Source organism: Maniola jurtina, chromosome 10, assembly GCF_905333055.1.
Source record: "Maniola jurtina chromosome 10, ilManJurt1.1, whole genome shotgun sequence".
NCBI lineage: Eukaryota > Metazoa > Arthropoda > Insecta > Lepidoptera > Nymphalidae > Maniola > Maniola jurtina.
Window position 1 is genome coordinate 9,776,574 of NC_060038.1, and position 17,563 is coordinate 9,794,136.

At 33.7% G+C, this 17,563-nt stretch overlaps 1 protein-coding gene and 1 long non-coding RNA gene across 2 annotated transcripts in view; both read left to right on the forward strand.

The window, feature by feature from the left end:
- Nucleotides 1-17,563, forward strand: part of LOC123869166 (homeotic protein ultrabithorax) — a 147,092-nt gene that overhangs the window by 82,379 nt on the left and 47,150 nt on the right. The gene's annotated exons all lie outside the window — the stretch shown is intronic.
- LOC123869175 lies at nt 8,524-16,395 on the forward strand. The gene is made up of 3 exons (XR_006796831.1): nt 8,524-8,535; nt 8,755-8,758; nt 16,278-16,395. It is a non-coding gene; the product is annotated as an uncharacterized LOC123869175 (long non-coding RNA).

Here is a 17,563-nt window from a genome sequence, read left to right on the forward strand (position 1 = left end):
TTAATAAAACAATAAATATTTATGTAAGGCTTTTTATGCGTAATAACTATTACTTATCGCAGCATAGTAATAAAAGTATGTTGATCTTCCATATTTAGATGTAGGCATGTCTATAGAAATAGTTTTAAATCATGATAAACCTAAACTAGCTGGATCCGACGAGAGAACTTCCCGGAATTCTGACTAAGATACATGTTGAAGAGTATAGACCACAAAAGGCATACCTATTTAAATAAAAAAATTGACAACGTGGGACTATTGCAGTTTAAAAAAATAATCTGAATCTGATAACACGATATTTGATATTTTAGCCTTAAATAGAACATTAATTTGTCCAAATTAAATTAAACTTTCATATATCGTCTACATTTTTAATTACTTAATATACCTAATAAAATATCTTCTTAAATTCTTTGTTCGCACATAAACTAAATTGAGGTCTTTATACAAATTAAAGCGTGTTCAACACCAAATTTTATTACTTTAGGCGCCTTACATTTTATAAAATGTAACGTCTGTCAAATACCGAATAAGACAAAAGTTCGCATTGTTGCGGTTCCGTGTGATTTATGAAGTAAAGACCAAACAAAGGCTTGAGTGAGAGACCGACGTCATTTCTTGGCACTGAAAAACCCGCCAGTGAATTGGCAGAACTATTAAAACTTTTCACATGATTCATATCCAGTTCACTTGGATTTTTTTTTCATTCAAGTACCTACTACTTTATAAAAAAAAAATTGCGTAGTTACGATATCCGTAAGCGATGTGGTCAGACATCTTTAAATGCCACATAAATCTTCATCGATATCCGCGTTTCGCAAGTGAGAAAAATGCAAGTGACAAATAAAAATACCGACTCATTCACACCTCTACGATACAATGAGTAGTTAATTGTAGATCATTGCTGCAGGGCTGACTTTTAAGTCTCGGTTCCGGAAGAAGATCAACTCTTCACGGACATTCGCGTTCTTCGCGTAATTGAAAATGTCGACTCAATCTGTGCCTCTGATATAATAAGTAATCATATTATATGCCAAACTGGCATTTGAGTACCGTTTCCGGATGAAGATCAATTCTTCTACCTATAACATCTGCGTTTCGCAAGTGAGAAAAAGTTGACAAAACGAATGAAAATACCGACTCATTCACACCTCTACAATACTCGTAAAACAAGTAGTTAGATCATCGCTGCAGGACTGACATTTAAGTGTCGGTTCCGGACCAAGATCGCCCGATAATCACCTGGCATTCTATCATTTCGGTTGTTTATTCGAAATTTATTCTGTTGGGGAAATACAAATGAGTTGTGTGCTAGTGAGGTGATAAATCTTGTCGATTTCTCGACGTGTCGCGCGTCGGGTTAAAAGCTCGATAACCGAGACTCGCACACACCTACCCGGCCTTACAATAACCTCTGCTTTGTTTTATTTGAGAGCGGTCCGTCGCTCCGACCAGATACTCGTATAAGCCAAGTATTTTATGCATAAAAATATCGATATATAATTGCTTCATTACGTCCCTGTGTTGGTGAGTAAAATATGTGGGAGTCATATACAGGTGGCTCCAGTTGTATTAAAGGAATATAATTTTGTAGATTTTAAATACCTAGAGAGCAATCGTAACTACAGAGGTGTTAGGTATAGAAGCTGGATGGTTCACAAAGCGCGGCAGCTTTTAAAAGCTTTCTTTAGCAAGGCAGCGCAACTCTCGTTGGGCCCGATTCGACTGCAGCAAAAACGCACTTCCCCGATCAACCCGACGCGAGCGACGCAAGGACGCAAAGCCTCGCGAGGCTACCGTGCTTTGTGTGGAACCCGCTAATAAAATACGAATCTATTATCTTTATTCACTGGATTTAGTTTCATCCAGTGGAAACTTGTTGATTTTTCAAGATGAAAAGTAGCCTAATATTTTTGTAAATATTTGCAATGAGATTCCTTAGCTTGAAAGAGCAAGAAATAGATAATGTCATTTTGATATATCTACTTATCTAACCTACTATTATTACGATACATACCTACTTAGGCCTACTACCAGCTAATAGGCGAATAAAATTCAAGCAAATTCAATGCAATTTAACGTATAATAATTGATATTTTGAAAGGATTATGATAGAGTTTAGACTCTAGATTGTAGCTGTCCAGAACAAAACATAAGCTTTGCGTTAAATTTCAAAAAGATTTTTAGTTAATTTATTTATGTAAACACACAGTACAATAATTAAATGATAGGCAATAGGTGGATAATAAGTATTATATAAAACTTTCAAACCATACCTAACTGTCTCCAAAGAAACAGCAAAAAGATTAGGTACTGGAAATAACCAGCAAATAACATAGATACCTACCCATAGGAAAAAGGTGTTACTGCAACGAATATCAAAAATACGTAATATGCCTACTACGTTTTAGTAGTTCGTGACGTAAAATACGAGAGCGGCTAATTCGCGAACACGCTGTATACAGCATTCGAAAAGCAGACGCTCTCTGGTGTCTGTGTCTGTGTCCCTATCGTTGTATCGCCGTGTCACGCCGTTTGCTTTATGGTGCCAGCTTGGGTGTAATATTTCATGAGGATCGCACGCCATGATTCACATTTTAGGGTTCCGTATACCTCATTATAAAAAATTAAGCTCCTAATGGAAGAGTCAAAATTCAGTAGGTAGCTAAGAACCTACTTGTCGACCCGTATATAGAAATTTTTGGGAGCTCATCGCAATATTATTATACTAGCTGATGCCCGCGACTTCGTTCGCGTGTATGTAGTATTTGACACACACACACACATACAAACTTTCGCCTTTATAATATTAGTGTGAAGTGTGATTTGATTAATAGATAGGAGTCCTGCCCCTCAGCAATAAAAAAAACGCAGAGATACCTTTCTCAGAATGGACAAAACGGCCACAGTAAGTACCTATAGGATGGTAGGATATACCTTATATCATACATATTTTCTAGATAATGCCGGCGACGTCGTCCGTGTGGATTTAGTTTTATAAAAATCCAGTGGGAACTTGTTGATTTATCGGGATAAAAAGTACCTAGCCTATGTCTGGTTACCGGATGCAAGCTACCTCAAGCGGATAAGTCGGAAAAAAGTAACACACAGATACACTTGCTCATTTACCATATTATTAGGTAAATGAATTTTTAATATATATAGATAATAGTATGATGTGTAAGACTCTTTATTAATTCATACCATGTTTGCAGAATATATCAAGTTGTAAATCTGAAACCATTAATTTGAAATCCCGTGTCTACAATACGATAGGTATGTAACGCATGTAGTGATACGGAACCTTAGCAGTGCTGGAGAACAATTCGCACTTGGCCGTTTCACTTATATATTTCTCGAATGTGCTTTTAATGAAGGAACCGAGATAATAGAATTTAAATATGACGTTCCCAATTTATCTGCAAATAATTAACTCGGCAACGAGGTGTGGCCTAGTTGAGATTATACCTACATCAGATAATTGCATTAATTAAGCAAAGTTCACCGGAGTATTAAATAGTAGGAATGGGTAACCAGATCTATATCGGGTTCATATTATAATGCTTCCGTAAATTAAACGTTCAAATTATTATATCCCAAAAAGTAAACTATAGAGTAGACTATACCTACCTACCTAATGTTTTTACATTCTTTATAATAATACCTATTAGTTTTGCCTGTGACGTCGTAACAGTTAAGGAATCTTTTCCTTTCTTATCAATTTGAAACTTTGCAAACATAAGTAAGTATATAAACACTTTCATACATTTCCTTCTTCATGTCGTGCCGAATTGGGCTTGTTTGCGTCGCATCGCATTGCGTGTCTTTTTCAGGGTTAAGAAAATCAAAGGACCAACCAAAAGGTAAAAAAAACCATATTAAAATACCTATTAATCAGAATCAGGTTAAAAATACTAGGCGCGGTAATTTACAAAGAAATCCTAAAATAGTACTTTGCAACTCCTTTGTTGCACGTGCTCTTGTTTAATTATAGTACTTAATTAAAAAAATAATAGCGCATAAAGCACCTATATTTAAGTTAAAAAAAAAAAAACGTTTAGTAGTAAGTAAATGTGAGCTGAAATTGCAAGCGAGCCTGCCGCTTGTCACTTATAATTGGCTGAACTTGTTGGGCGACTCGTTGCGTTTTTTTTTTTACTTTTCTCCCTACACTGACATTACTCTTCGTCTCCCGCGAGAGACGTAAATTGCGGACATAGAGGCTGTGGAAACAAGCATTGATGTGACGTATGAATACGGGAACATGTTATGTTTTATTAAAATTCAAATTTCAAATGGAATTTCCTAACAGCGTCGGCGGGGTTGTTTCAATTAAGTTCACATACGAAGGTACAAGTACATTCGGTATCATGATTTTTTTTTACAGATGTAGGTATCTTTAAAGTAGGGACCTACCCCTAGGTCTGTCAAGGAATATTTCCTCTAAATTAAAAATATCTAGGTCCAAAGCCTTAGGCTGGTGTTGTGTCACATTAATATTTTATAGGCAGGTGGTATATCTATCAATCATGAGTATATATTGATTGATGGTGACAATGACGATATTTGCTAGAAACAGTAGGTATCTGTAACTAAAACTAGTCTTATTCATCGTCCAGTTCGCACTGGGAGCACGGTGCGAAGCTTTACATAATTCATAACCGTTTAAGCATATCGGTTCAATTGACACATGTAACACTTGTATTGCTTGCGTTTTGTTTTTACATGGATTTATAGTTTTGCGTGCTTCGTGTAGGGTTGCCACGTTTTTAATTACTTACACATTTTAATATTATGCAGATATCTTAAATTTATATCAATTAAATAGAATATACCTAGTATCTTTTTACATTTACACAAACATAATATTATGTTCATTACAATATAATGATTAATAGGTAAGTACTAAAGTGTTACCTTTTATATTCACGAGTGTCTCCAAAATATTTTATATAGGTACTTACTTAAGTAGGTAGGTACGTTTTTATCTCTAGGTAGGTATAGTAGAGTAATTGTATCTTAATTAAATAAATTAATCTCAAATAAATCAATAGTTTGTTAAATTTTCTTATATGAATATACCAGACCTTATATATCAGATATATTTAAATTATACACACATAAATACACCTATAACACAGTCACCTACATATTTCTAACCAACTTAATTTGTTACATAACAAGGCGACTATTTATAGTCATACCTGTGAGACCAGTTTAGATACAGCAAAAGTAAACAGTCGTTTCTTCTATCCGAGCTCTAAGCCAAAAAACTGCAAGCTGTAATAAATTATACGAGAACCTATTTATGGCCTCATTAACCGGCTGAGTGTCGCCTTCAGCCTTCTTTATACATATTTTTCTTTAATGTTTATATTTGCGTTATGTATAAATGGTGAAAAAGGTGTCGAGACAAAAGTAGGTAGGTATATAGGTGTATATTAGATACAGTGCATATCTAATACAAATATGGTTAGTAAAATAATCCATATTAAGAAAATTAGGATGGTTTTATAAATTACTAGCGATGGCCTGTGGCTTTGCTTCCGTGAGAATTTAGAAAAATCCAGCCTTATTCCCTGTCTATAAACCTATCTCTATTTTATTAAAAGAACTAGTTTTCTAGGTCCAAAGGTTTGAGTTCTGTGCTGAAGAGTCAATCTGTGAATGAGTTTTGGTAGCTCCTAAAAAAAAATTCTCGACAAACCTACCTAATATATTTTAAAGATACAATTATAAATAATACGGATTTGGTGAAGAATAGAGGAGTAGGTAGGTACTTTCTGATTGTCGTACCTACCCATCTTAAATTCAATTAGGTATATTCATGGTATAGGTATATACTTCTATACCTATACCTAGTACCTACCTACCATAATATACAATATACATAGAGTATTATATACATAAAATAGGTAAAAGAATGGTAGGTATATTGGTTGGCGGTATCAACAAAATAATAAATAATAATTCAGTTCAGTATTAAAATATACCTACCTATCTACACTGAGGTAGATATGTATTAGGTAGGTACAGGTAGATACCTATTAAAAAAGTAGGTATACTTAATAGGAAGTTATATGCAGTGATCTAGTAGTTTTCTTTACACTGTGCTTCATTGTGCAAGGTAAAAAATGCGTTTTTTCTTTATTAAAGTTTAACGAGCTTCTATCAACTTTATGAAGGTGTAAAGTTTAGTTTTCAGTTGGTTAGTGTGCGTAATTATTTAGCGACGGTAGTTTTAATGGTATTTTCTTTGTTCAAGTAATTTTTAAGTGCCCTTTGTTATTTTAATGGAAATTCTGATTAGGTATTACTAAGTTTTTCTTGTATTTTTACCTAATACTATTTTTGATAACTATAATATGGATTATAAACTAAGTAGGATAGGTAGGTAACTAATATGATTATGCCTCTGACTTATAATCATGCTTTGATTTTATTACTTATTAGGTAACTAAATAAGTAGTACCTACCTACCTATAGAGACAAATATACCTACTTATTTCCAGTTATAATTTCGTATAAAACTATATTGTATAGAGAGGTACCTAATACCTATTTGTAAGTTTCGATGTAGCCTCCGTAAAATTTTCAGATTTTTCTTGTGATAGATAAAATATATACCTACATTTTATATCGAGCGAAGTCACGGGAAAGGCTAGTAAAAAATTTGAATAGATCCAGTTAGAAAATCCAGAAAAGTTACTGTTGTGGTTGCCTTGCGCTGTTGGTTACAAAGATAATAAATAAGCAGCTCTACATACCGATTATAAATAGGTAAGTACTGGTAAGAAACACTGCCGACGCATTTCCTTATCAACGCACATTTAACCTTTGACTGATTAGAATCACCTCTGATTACAATTTGCATTACATGTTATGTGCACGGATACCCATCAATAATTTCAAATTGAATATCACCGTAGTAGGTACCTACCTAAGTACCTAATAAGGCCGCCAAATTATTGTTGTAACTTCTACATAACTTAGTCTCACCTTACCGTTTAAGTATTATGGCATTTTGTTCTGTGGTGTAAAATAAAACGTGTTTCATTATACCTAATAATATTATGTAGGTACCTATGTTATTATAAAAATATAGATAGGTAGGTACTTACTTCGATTACATATTCAAACCAAAGATTAGATATCTAACTAAGTTGCTCTTGCAGAAAATCCTTAAATAAGTATATTCATGGTAGATAACAAAAAGTGCTATTAATTTCAGCTGAACGTATCTTTACTTAAATCCTTGATCCGTCACGCTTCCCACTAATAAATCTCAAAGTACCCTCCCTAAGCATAAATAAGGTGGATCTCGTTAAAAGTTGCGGTAAAAAACCGTATATTTGCCGTTATTTTTAAACCAAGGCGTTCCCCTTAAGAAGGCTTCCGGTTTCATAAATATGTAGATATGCGTTCACCTGGGCCGAAGTTAGCGCCCAAATTTACTGAGCCAATTTATCCCAATAGAAACACCGTAAATACAGTGGGTAGGTACGCATCTTTGCCTAAAAAGATTTGTGAACCGGCGTGCTTTTGCATAAGTAGCCTTCTACTGTTTGTACATAGAGCCCGTTAGCAATTTGTTCCTATCTGATAGTGAGGGTGTTTAACGCTGGACAAATAATTAGGCGGAAGTTTAAATTATTTACATTTAGGTATACCACCTACCTAGACACAAAAACACAGTGAACTCTAAGAACGTATTAGAATAAACTAAGATTTTAAAATTACCTAAGTAATCATAAGTAGAAAATACTTAAATACCTAATATTAGGTAAGTACCTAAATACCTACCTACTTACTATCCCATGTGCTAGATGGTAGGTAATATTAAAGCTACCATTGTACAATGGTGCTTTATGGTAGAAAAAAATGTATACTATCTAGGGCAACAATGAAATTGTGAAATTCTATTTGTTACGTGGCGTCATTGTCGTAAGTTATGACCTCATGGTAGTTAGACAATACATCTAAATAAATGACCTCACTTATCAAGAACCCTGAAATTTTGAACAGAGGTTTCATTTGTAAGCTAGCCAATGAATAAGGCCGGATTTTCCGAAATATCTAGGTAAGGGAACGAAGCTGCAGGCAGTCGCTAGTGTAGGAAACATATTATAGGAGTAAACATTGATAACTTGTTTGACTTAAACTTCATACCCTAAGTAATTCAAAGTAAGTCTTTACAAAATTTGCAAGACTTGATAAGCAGTTTAAAAGTACCTACCTATCCTCTAATCTTGAGCATGATGTTATCAACGAGTAATCCTACCAACAATCCATTCTCAGTGTTTTGTCTTTTATTATGATGTAAGAGAAAATTATCACCGCGTTGACAACTAGGTATGCAGCGATCTAATTAAAAGCAAAACAGATAATGCAATTATCACATTACTCATTAATTACTCAAACACAAGGAGATAAGTAACAATATTGTCTAACAACACTTGTCATAAAACATAAATTATTACAGTTCTGATAAGGAATATTTATTGCTTGTCATTCCAATACATTATCACTTCACTTGTTTCATTTTAATAATTTGTTGCATTTCTTCTCTTTTTATCAATATTTATTTGAAATAATTCTTCCATGCAATAAATAATAATAATAATAATTAATATACCAACAAGAAATCACGAATGCCCTCCCATATTGAAATAATAAGCCACTCGGGATGATATAAGGATTCTAACGATACCCCATACCTACATCAAAATCTGTTCAGCCATTTAGAAGTTATAGTGGAGTAAACTCACATACCTACATGAACCCTGAAAACATTACGCTCCTTTTTTTGGGCAGTCATGTAAAAATGAAATTATCTTGTCCTACCCAACTTCTCTAAGAGCATATCTCGTCAATGAGTAGGTACAATATTATCCATGATCATTTTTTTTAATTATCGGTGCTATAAGCATCAATAAGACGTCCAATTATATTTCTTTTTGGTGCTTACGCAAACGCTTCGTGAATCGAGCCCAACAATTTTCAGCACTCTATACAAAATCTACATCATCTCATTCACACATTACATAATTTGAAACGCAGGTGTTAAAAGCGTATTACAGCTAACAAACAGGCGTTAAGCTTCGCGATTCGGCAGGCCAGGCTCGGTGGAATGGCCGAAGATTAGCCCGCGGACTTGTGGATAATATTAATATTTCAACCCGAGTTTTAGGTACGACTTCATTACGTTTTAATAGGGCTTCTTAAACCCTGACAAACTTTGGAAACTCCAGTATAGTTTAGTCTTTCATCATAAATATTAAGAGAGCAAGATTGTTATAGACCTATAAAACTCTTTGAATGTACCAATTTTATAACTAGAATATGAAATTCCAAACATAGGCCTTCGAGGCAAGAGTGAATAGGCATCTTCTAGCCAAGTGCGCTCCAGCCTAGACCCATGATTGTCAAACGCAAGCCTACCTTGCAATAAAAAACATATTGTTATTCAATGTGCCTGCGTACTTAATATATTCAAATCCGAGTAAGTACAGTTCATATAAGTGGTGACTTATTTACTGATCATCATCTAGAAACCTAGGTCGCTATCATCAAATGGTAATTACTGATAAGGTACCTTACATGTAAGTAAATCTAGGAAAACTTAAAGAAAAAGTTGAGCAGCATTCACCTTAATTATCCCATAATACGCATCACACGACTCACATGTGAGCTCGTAAAGGCGTGCCAAGTTTTTCTCAGAACTTAATCAATAATGTGAAGTAGTATTGAAAAGCGCGCAAGTGCTAACTGCGTTTACACACGCCAGCTCATGTGCTATCACGAATGCCTTTTTACACCTGACGAACGCTAAATAGGTACGAAATTCTGATTGTTTGTTTTTTGAAACTTGGTTCTAAAATTTTTAAAATAACTTCTGAGACGAAAATTTAAAAATAAATGACCCAATAATACCTAATCACAATATCGTTGACTATGAATATTATTATTTGCAGTACCTACCTAAATATAAAATATTAGAAATTAAAAAAAAAACAATTTAACCTACTGTAATGAGGCAAGGTGCACAGAATACCTACCTAATTAATCATAAATCGATGTTTATTATAAGTTTTAATGATAAAGATAATGTTAAAATGATGTCGGCATAGGTACCTACTACGGTACTTATCAGAATAAATATTTAAGCTCAAATTCCCAGATTTAGTCTAAAGCATTATTGAGATTACAGGTGTTAAAGACAGATGGATGGAACCTGCAATAAGGTTTCAATATTCAAGTAAACATAGATTACAGCGGAAAGAATCTTGCGATCTCTATAAATCAACAAGCATTCAGTCGAGAGTATTGCTGTTGAAAAATACGTAGACAGAGAAAAATCGTTTCGAAAATGAATGTAGGTAAATCTGTGCCTTGAATAAAAAACAGATCTAATAATAAATAGGTAGGAAGGTGGCGATGTACTGCCAAATTGCTGGGGCAAGCGAGATTATCTTGTTTATCCTTTGGTAATGCTACGCGAACTTTGACAATTTTCCTGACGCACGATACCTCGGCCGGTACGGTTGGCGTTTTCGTTAATTCTGCGTACAGCCGGGCCCGCTCGAATTTGCATTTTGCACGCGTGATAAGTGGGCCGGATTACACGGGATTCCCACCAACAGCCTCTGTTTGTTCTGAAATAAAGGGCTGTTAAACTTTTTTCATGGTAATTTGGGTCACCTTCAGGAGTAACGATCGGTGTAAATTTGTTTAAGTAGGCTTAGGTCCGTCTCGTTAAAATTTAAAATGCTCATGCTTAGCTAATTTTGTAACATTTTTTTCTCAATTTACTTTGGCAGGGTTCGTCGTCTTTCGTTTCTTCGTATTTGCGTCATAACTTATTTTGTGTTTCGGTGTAGTAGTTTAAACTTCAAGTAGGTACCTATATTATAAATCCACCTAACATATTATTAGCAATATTAAATTTACCTATCAATTGATTTGTATCAATTTTCATTTCCTATGGGTAGGGTAAACCACCCGGTAGTCAGCCCATCTCCAGTACTCAATAAAGGTAACGTACCTAATTGGTTCAAAAATCACCAGTAGGTAAGTAGGAGATACCTACTTAAATAATTTTTATAAAATCCTTGCCCTACAATTTAATCCTCACTTACTCACACCTACGAATCGATAGGTCTATCTTGGAGTATCAAGACATGCCCATTCGTTTGCAATGCCGCCAACAAAATGTCCGCCTGTGTATGTCAGTCAACTGTTTGTCTGTCTGTCCATCCGTAATTCCGTACCCATATCATGGATCTTTAGCTCATTTGCAGAATGGTGAAATTTAGATTTTTGGTGCTAAATGTTGACCTAAAACTGAATATTAAACTAAAAATTCAATTAAATTATTTTAAGGGTCATTAAAATTTTTTTTTTCTTACCCTGGTATGTGGGAAGTCATTGTCTAGAATTTATTGAGTAGGTATGTACAAATATGTTTTTATTAACTTTCATCTTTAAAAATAAAAAACATAATAGCCTGTTTTTGTTCATTTCATAAATATACCTAGCCTTCAATTAATTACTTATTATTATATTCACACTAATGAGCATTTAAACTACAATCAAGCAAAGATGTCATTTCCGCTAAGAGCCTGACGACTGGGTGGTTTACCCTACCAATTTCATAAATCTCAACCTCAACAATGCTCAAATTTCTGTTTGCCAAGTTTATAAATAACGATATGTCAAGTTGAATTTGTAGCTGCAAAATATGACGTCCACTAAGAAAAGTCATAGGAAGTAGGATATATTTTCCCATCCCGTGATTAATGCACCACCACAAATGCAGCCCGGCTGACTTCCAAAATTTCCCCACTAAATCTCGCCTTTCGTTTCGCTTCTTTTGCCCGGGAAGACTTGGCAGCGTACTTTATCTCTGTAATGCAAGCTTTGCACTGTAAGTAAATAGAGAATATACGGGTATATTATATTCTTGGAGAGGTCTATCGCGCCAAGCATATTTAAACGAGCAAGAATCCAATGTGAAATAAGTGGCTTTAAATTAATTTACATTTTGTAGACATACATAATAAAGTGCTTTATAAAATTGTGTCAAGCTTTTTTTAGTTTTTGGTTAGGTAGGTACCTACTTAATTAATTTAATTTCAAAAATAATTAAAGTAAAACTAAATCCAAAAAAAAAACTACAAAAATAAGTCCACAGCTTATACAAGATAGGTACCTACTTTTAATCATAAAAGATGATTCTTCTTTTATCAACAGAATCATGATTAATTTTTTTAATTTTTTTTACCAGTGGACCTTTTTATACCAAACTTTGTAGTTATTGAAACAAGTGGTCTATCATGCTACAGGTAGGTAGGCATCTACCTCGTAAAAAACTACAAACTATATTATGAAAAAATGTTAAAACTTAAAATATTTTCTTTTCACAAGGATCCACACTCGCTAACACAAAGTTAAGGTCTACGTTAGTTTTTAAATTCTTTAGATATTTTTTTTTAAATTTTAGAAAAAAGTTAAGGTCCAAGGTAGTTTTTAAGATTTTTTAGTAGGAAATATTTGATAAAGGGTTTTTACCATACGAGGGAACATTTTGTTTAAATTGGATCTTGTTTCAACCTAACTAACTAACTAGAATAGACGAACTATGTAACTACTTAAGTAGGTAATAGGCAGCTGTTGTTTTAAAGTTTTTGTATCTTACTTCTATCTCACATTAAGTACCTCGTAAATAGGTACCTAGGTAGGTCTTAATTATTTATGAATGACTGACTTGAAGTTTTTTTTTGATTTAAATAATTTAATAATATGGAGGCCGAATGCAGCAGCAACGTAACAATTAGTAACTAGTCATACCTGTTTGCTGCTGCATTACCTATCAAGAAGATACTTTTATGTTTACTAAGAAGAAGTAGGTATCTACCTAAAAACTACAATGCTAGTATTTTCTTTAAAACTGTTTGTCTCCCAACGTTGGCTAAGGTAGGTAGGTATTTAGGATTCAGAACGATTCAGCGCAACGTCCAACTTTCACAATATCGCACTATTGCACTTCAAGTTTTATCTCCATCTTTAACTTCAAAACTACTAAGAATATTCAACGGCCTCAGATAAACTGTAGGAGAAAAATTTTATTTCCTTCATTAATTTTTTTTTATTTATTTCAAAGATTAAACAAATGAAAAATATTTAAGTAAGGTAAGTAAGTAGGTAGGTACCAACATTTTTACTTAATAATAGCTAAGTACCTAAATATTTTATCAAAAAATCAATAATTCAAAAAAGCTTTGCTTTTCCAATTTTCTATTTCAACGATTAAGTAAGTAGGTATCTACTTAATTATGTAATATTATGTAGGACTATCGTAAAACTGTGGACTAAGAGTATCGACAGCAATATACCTAGATCACAGTTTTAAGATGTAGGTACTTAGGTAGGTACCTACTATTCGTAAAACTGTGCCTAAATTATTAATCTATTTGGTAGGTACCTACCTAAGTTAATACCTACTTAAATAAAATTCAATGTACTTACCTAAGTAGGTATATTTTCTAAATGAATTAAATAATCATTAATTATGTACAAAATAGACATGTTAATTAAATTAAATAAGTAGGTAGGTACATGTTATACCTACTACATAATATAAATCACTAGGCTGCATTAGTGGATAGAAAGATTACAACCAAGTAAGACGGAATAGTAATAATTCACTAAGTACGTGTACTTACCTAGTGTATGAGTAAAAAAGGCATCCCGAAAAAAATAGACATTTTGAAAAATGTTACAGTATAAGTAGTTTATGTAGCTCTATCAATATTACGAATTTTGTAAAAATACTTATTCAGTAATTTTCTAATACTTACATAATATTATATAGCAATAGAAATAAAATTTATTAAACTTATAAAGGTAAATGTGAAATAAATAATTTCGGCTTATTATGCAATACTAGCGCATGCGCTCTACCGACGCCCGACGGCACCAACTAAAGACAATCCGTCGGCTTTGATTATTTATTATTACAATTTTAATTAACGAAATATACTTATTTCAAATTCAGAAATTACTTTAGGACACTACCTATATAAATATGCTAAATATACCTGCTTATCGAACCTGACTCCATAGACGATTCTATATTTTAGACCCAAAAATTATTATGTATCTTTTGAAACTGATTAAACTTTTATTAAAAATATATAGAAAATTGACGGTAGGCACCTACTATTCATGAGAAGCAGAAAAAATTTTAAAAACATGTTTTATTTACTTTATACTATGCTAAGATTTAATTAATATGTGTAGCTTCTGCAGTCTGAACCCATGAAATAAAGTCTTATTAGAAAATAAAATATTACTTTAAATGATTAGCAAGAAGATTAACCGTTGGGATTATGCAAAATCTTTAAATTAATATAAAAAAAATGTTTCAAAATAAACAAAACATAGTCTGAACATAGCCGCTAAGTAGCTTTGTTCCAAATTCAACCTAAATTTACTCACAACGTCACAGATTCCACTTTTACGTAATACTTGCCTTCAAAACAAACATAAACACATAATCACGCACTGAATTCACACAGAAATAACCATGAAAACATTGTAAATTAGGAAAAACTAACAAAAACAATACGGAAAACGTCGTGACGCGTCCTTTGCATTAGTTCAGACAGGTGGCGGGTCGATCGCATCATTCAATATGGCGATGGTTTGCCGCGCTGTCATTGGTAGACACTCGGAGCACCGTGAAGTTGCTACAGGCGAGCGAGCGAGTTAGATTTATGTGATGTTAAAGCGTTGATGAAAGACGGAAGATATGTTCCAGGGATAGTACATTCGTATGCCGGTGGCGTTCCGAACCGGTTTCGTCAGAGGCGTTCACTGAGTATGCGTATATGCCACGCTATGTAGAGACCGTAGTCAGGTAAAGCTGCCTATTTATAATGACGAATTGGACGGAGCTCGTGCTTTGTACGAATTAAAAACTGAATTTTTAATGTAATTTTCTTTTGTTTTACAGGTAAATATTTTATGGATGTTACGAGTCAACAAAATAGATCAGTAAGTATAAATTTACAGACCAGTTGACCGAGATGGATTGGGTGAGGAAAGAAGAAAGTTTAATGAAAACGTTCCAATTTTAAAAAATTTGAAGTTGAAAAACGTGAGTCTCAGGATTTAGAATAATTGAAATGAAGAATTGAGTTCCTGCAATTAAAATAAATAAAAAGGTTTAGATCCAACCACCTACTTCCCGCCACCTTTTCTAGGCTATCGGTCCTGCAGGCCCACACTGCATACTGCGTTAACTCCTTCAGGTTCAAAATGTTGAATTCCTAAAATGTTGAATTCTCATAGTGTTGAATTTGCAAAATGTTGAATTTCGGAGTTGCAAAATGTTGAATCCCAAAATGTTGGATTCGCAAAATGTTGAATTTCAATTCCCAAAATGTTGAATCTTAGGTAAAGGTAAGTTTTTAATTCACATATGCTTAAACGTAATTAACAGAAAAAAACGGACAAGAGCGAGTTAGACTCACGTTCCGAGGGTTCCGTACAAAGTTGTAGCTATGAAAAAACATAGTTCTGTAACGAAAAGACCTTTAGGTTCAAAATTTTGAATTGCTAAAATGTTGAATTTGCAAAATGTTGAGTCCTAAAATGTTGAATTTGCAAAATGTTAAATTTTGGAATTTCCAAAATGTTGAGTCCTAAAATGTTGGATTCGCAAAATGTTGAATTTTAATTCCCGAAATGCTGAATCCCAAAATGTTGAATTCGCAAAATGTTGAATCTTAAAACAAAAAAAGGAATCAAAGACGTCAGTTTTAGACCTTTTTTGTGACGGGGGCTATCTCAAAAGTTAAGTTTGTCCCAGAATCCAGTTTATCTTTTCGTTAGAGAACTATTTACATACCTACAACTTTGTACGGAACTCTCGGTGCACGAATCCAACTCGCACTTGGCCGTTTTTTTCTGTTAATTACGTTTAAGGATATGTGAATTAAAAGCTTACTTTTAAGATTGAACGTTTTGGGATTCAACATTTTGGGAATTGAAATTCAACATTTTGCGAATCCAACATTTTGGGATTCAATACCTATTTTGCAACTCCGAAATTCACCATTTTGCAAATTCAACATTATGAGAATTCAACATATTAGGAATTCAACATTTTGGACTGCAGTTTAGGAGTAAGTATAAACTAAGTGATTCAGGAACTGGTCCTGGTGAAATGATATTGTAAATGCCGAGCAAAGAGTTTGTTATTGAACTCCAAGTTCCAACTCTTCAATCCTGATGCTGCAAGATACTGAACTCCTAAGCCGTGTGGATTTGGAAAGTTTTGCTGGTGAATTAGGTAATATTTTAGGTACCAAGCAACGACTAGGTACTTACTTAAAGCTGAAAATAAAAATAAAATATAAAAAAAACTAACTTTCAAAACCACTAAGTTCAAAGTAAAAAAAGAAAAAATGGAACCCTTATAGGATTCCATTTATCCTTTTGATGCACGTAACCCTGAAAATTACAGATTGTAGGTATACCAATTGGTACGTACTTCTGGGTCTTCTGCACAATTTGTCGTAAGTAGATAAATTGTTGATGTGGATTAGTGCTGTAGCCTTAATGACATTCAACCTGTTTTGGTGGCTGAAATTCTTCTTAAATCTTAATATACCAAAAGCGATGTATTTCAACTAAACTGAACTGGATAAAGGATTGGTAAGTAGGTACTTGACTATTATTTTTATTAGCCACACCCAGACTAAATAAGCCAAGCGGAAGCGAGAATATGTAAAAAGAAAAAAATAGGGAATATGTCTCAGGCCCAGTGGGCTAAAATAAATTTATTTTGTCGTGTAACTAGCAATAAATATGCTAATTCAACACTATAACGTCCGTATGTCGCCCGAGGCTCCGCCATTGAACGAGTGAAAAAGATATCACAAAATTGCACTGCGCATTTCTCTTTTCAGTCATACAACCTTCGAGTGGTATTGTGCGAAAGGTTACCCTGTTTCTTTCAGTCGTCGGTCGTTTATTTTTCTCGCGGATTTATTGAGATACGTCGTTCTGGCGTCGGTCCGTAGTTTTATCGACCTACGGCAACTACTAACCTAATAAATTTTGGTGTTTCGCTCACTGAATCCGGCACCGTCCCAGATACGGGACGAATGAGCGGGATTTGACTGTATCGATTTGTTTTCAAATTATTACTTTCAAACTTTTGTACTGAATTCAAATATTAGTACTTTTGCCTGAAGTCTTTTTTCCATATGACGGTAAGTATCTACTAGATATAAAGTAGATATAGCTGATTTCTCTGAGATTTCTAAACCGATTTGAAAATTTTAAGAAAAAGCTACTTACCTGAGTAACTACAATAGGTATAGTAAATTGGTTTGAAATGGGTGCATAACTGCATAATACAAAATCTCCTTATTTAATACTTTTCAGTGCGGTCGAAGTAGGTTCACTGTTAAAGTTTTTTTTTTATTATCATTCCAGACTTTACTTCAGTTCTGCTCGTGTTTTTATTGTTTTTATGTACAGAAACAGTGGC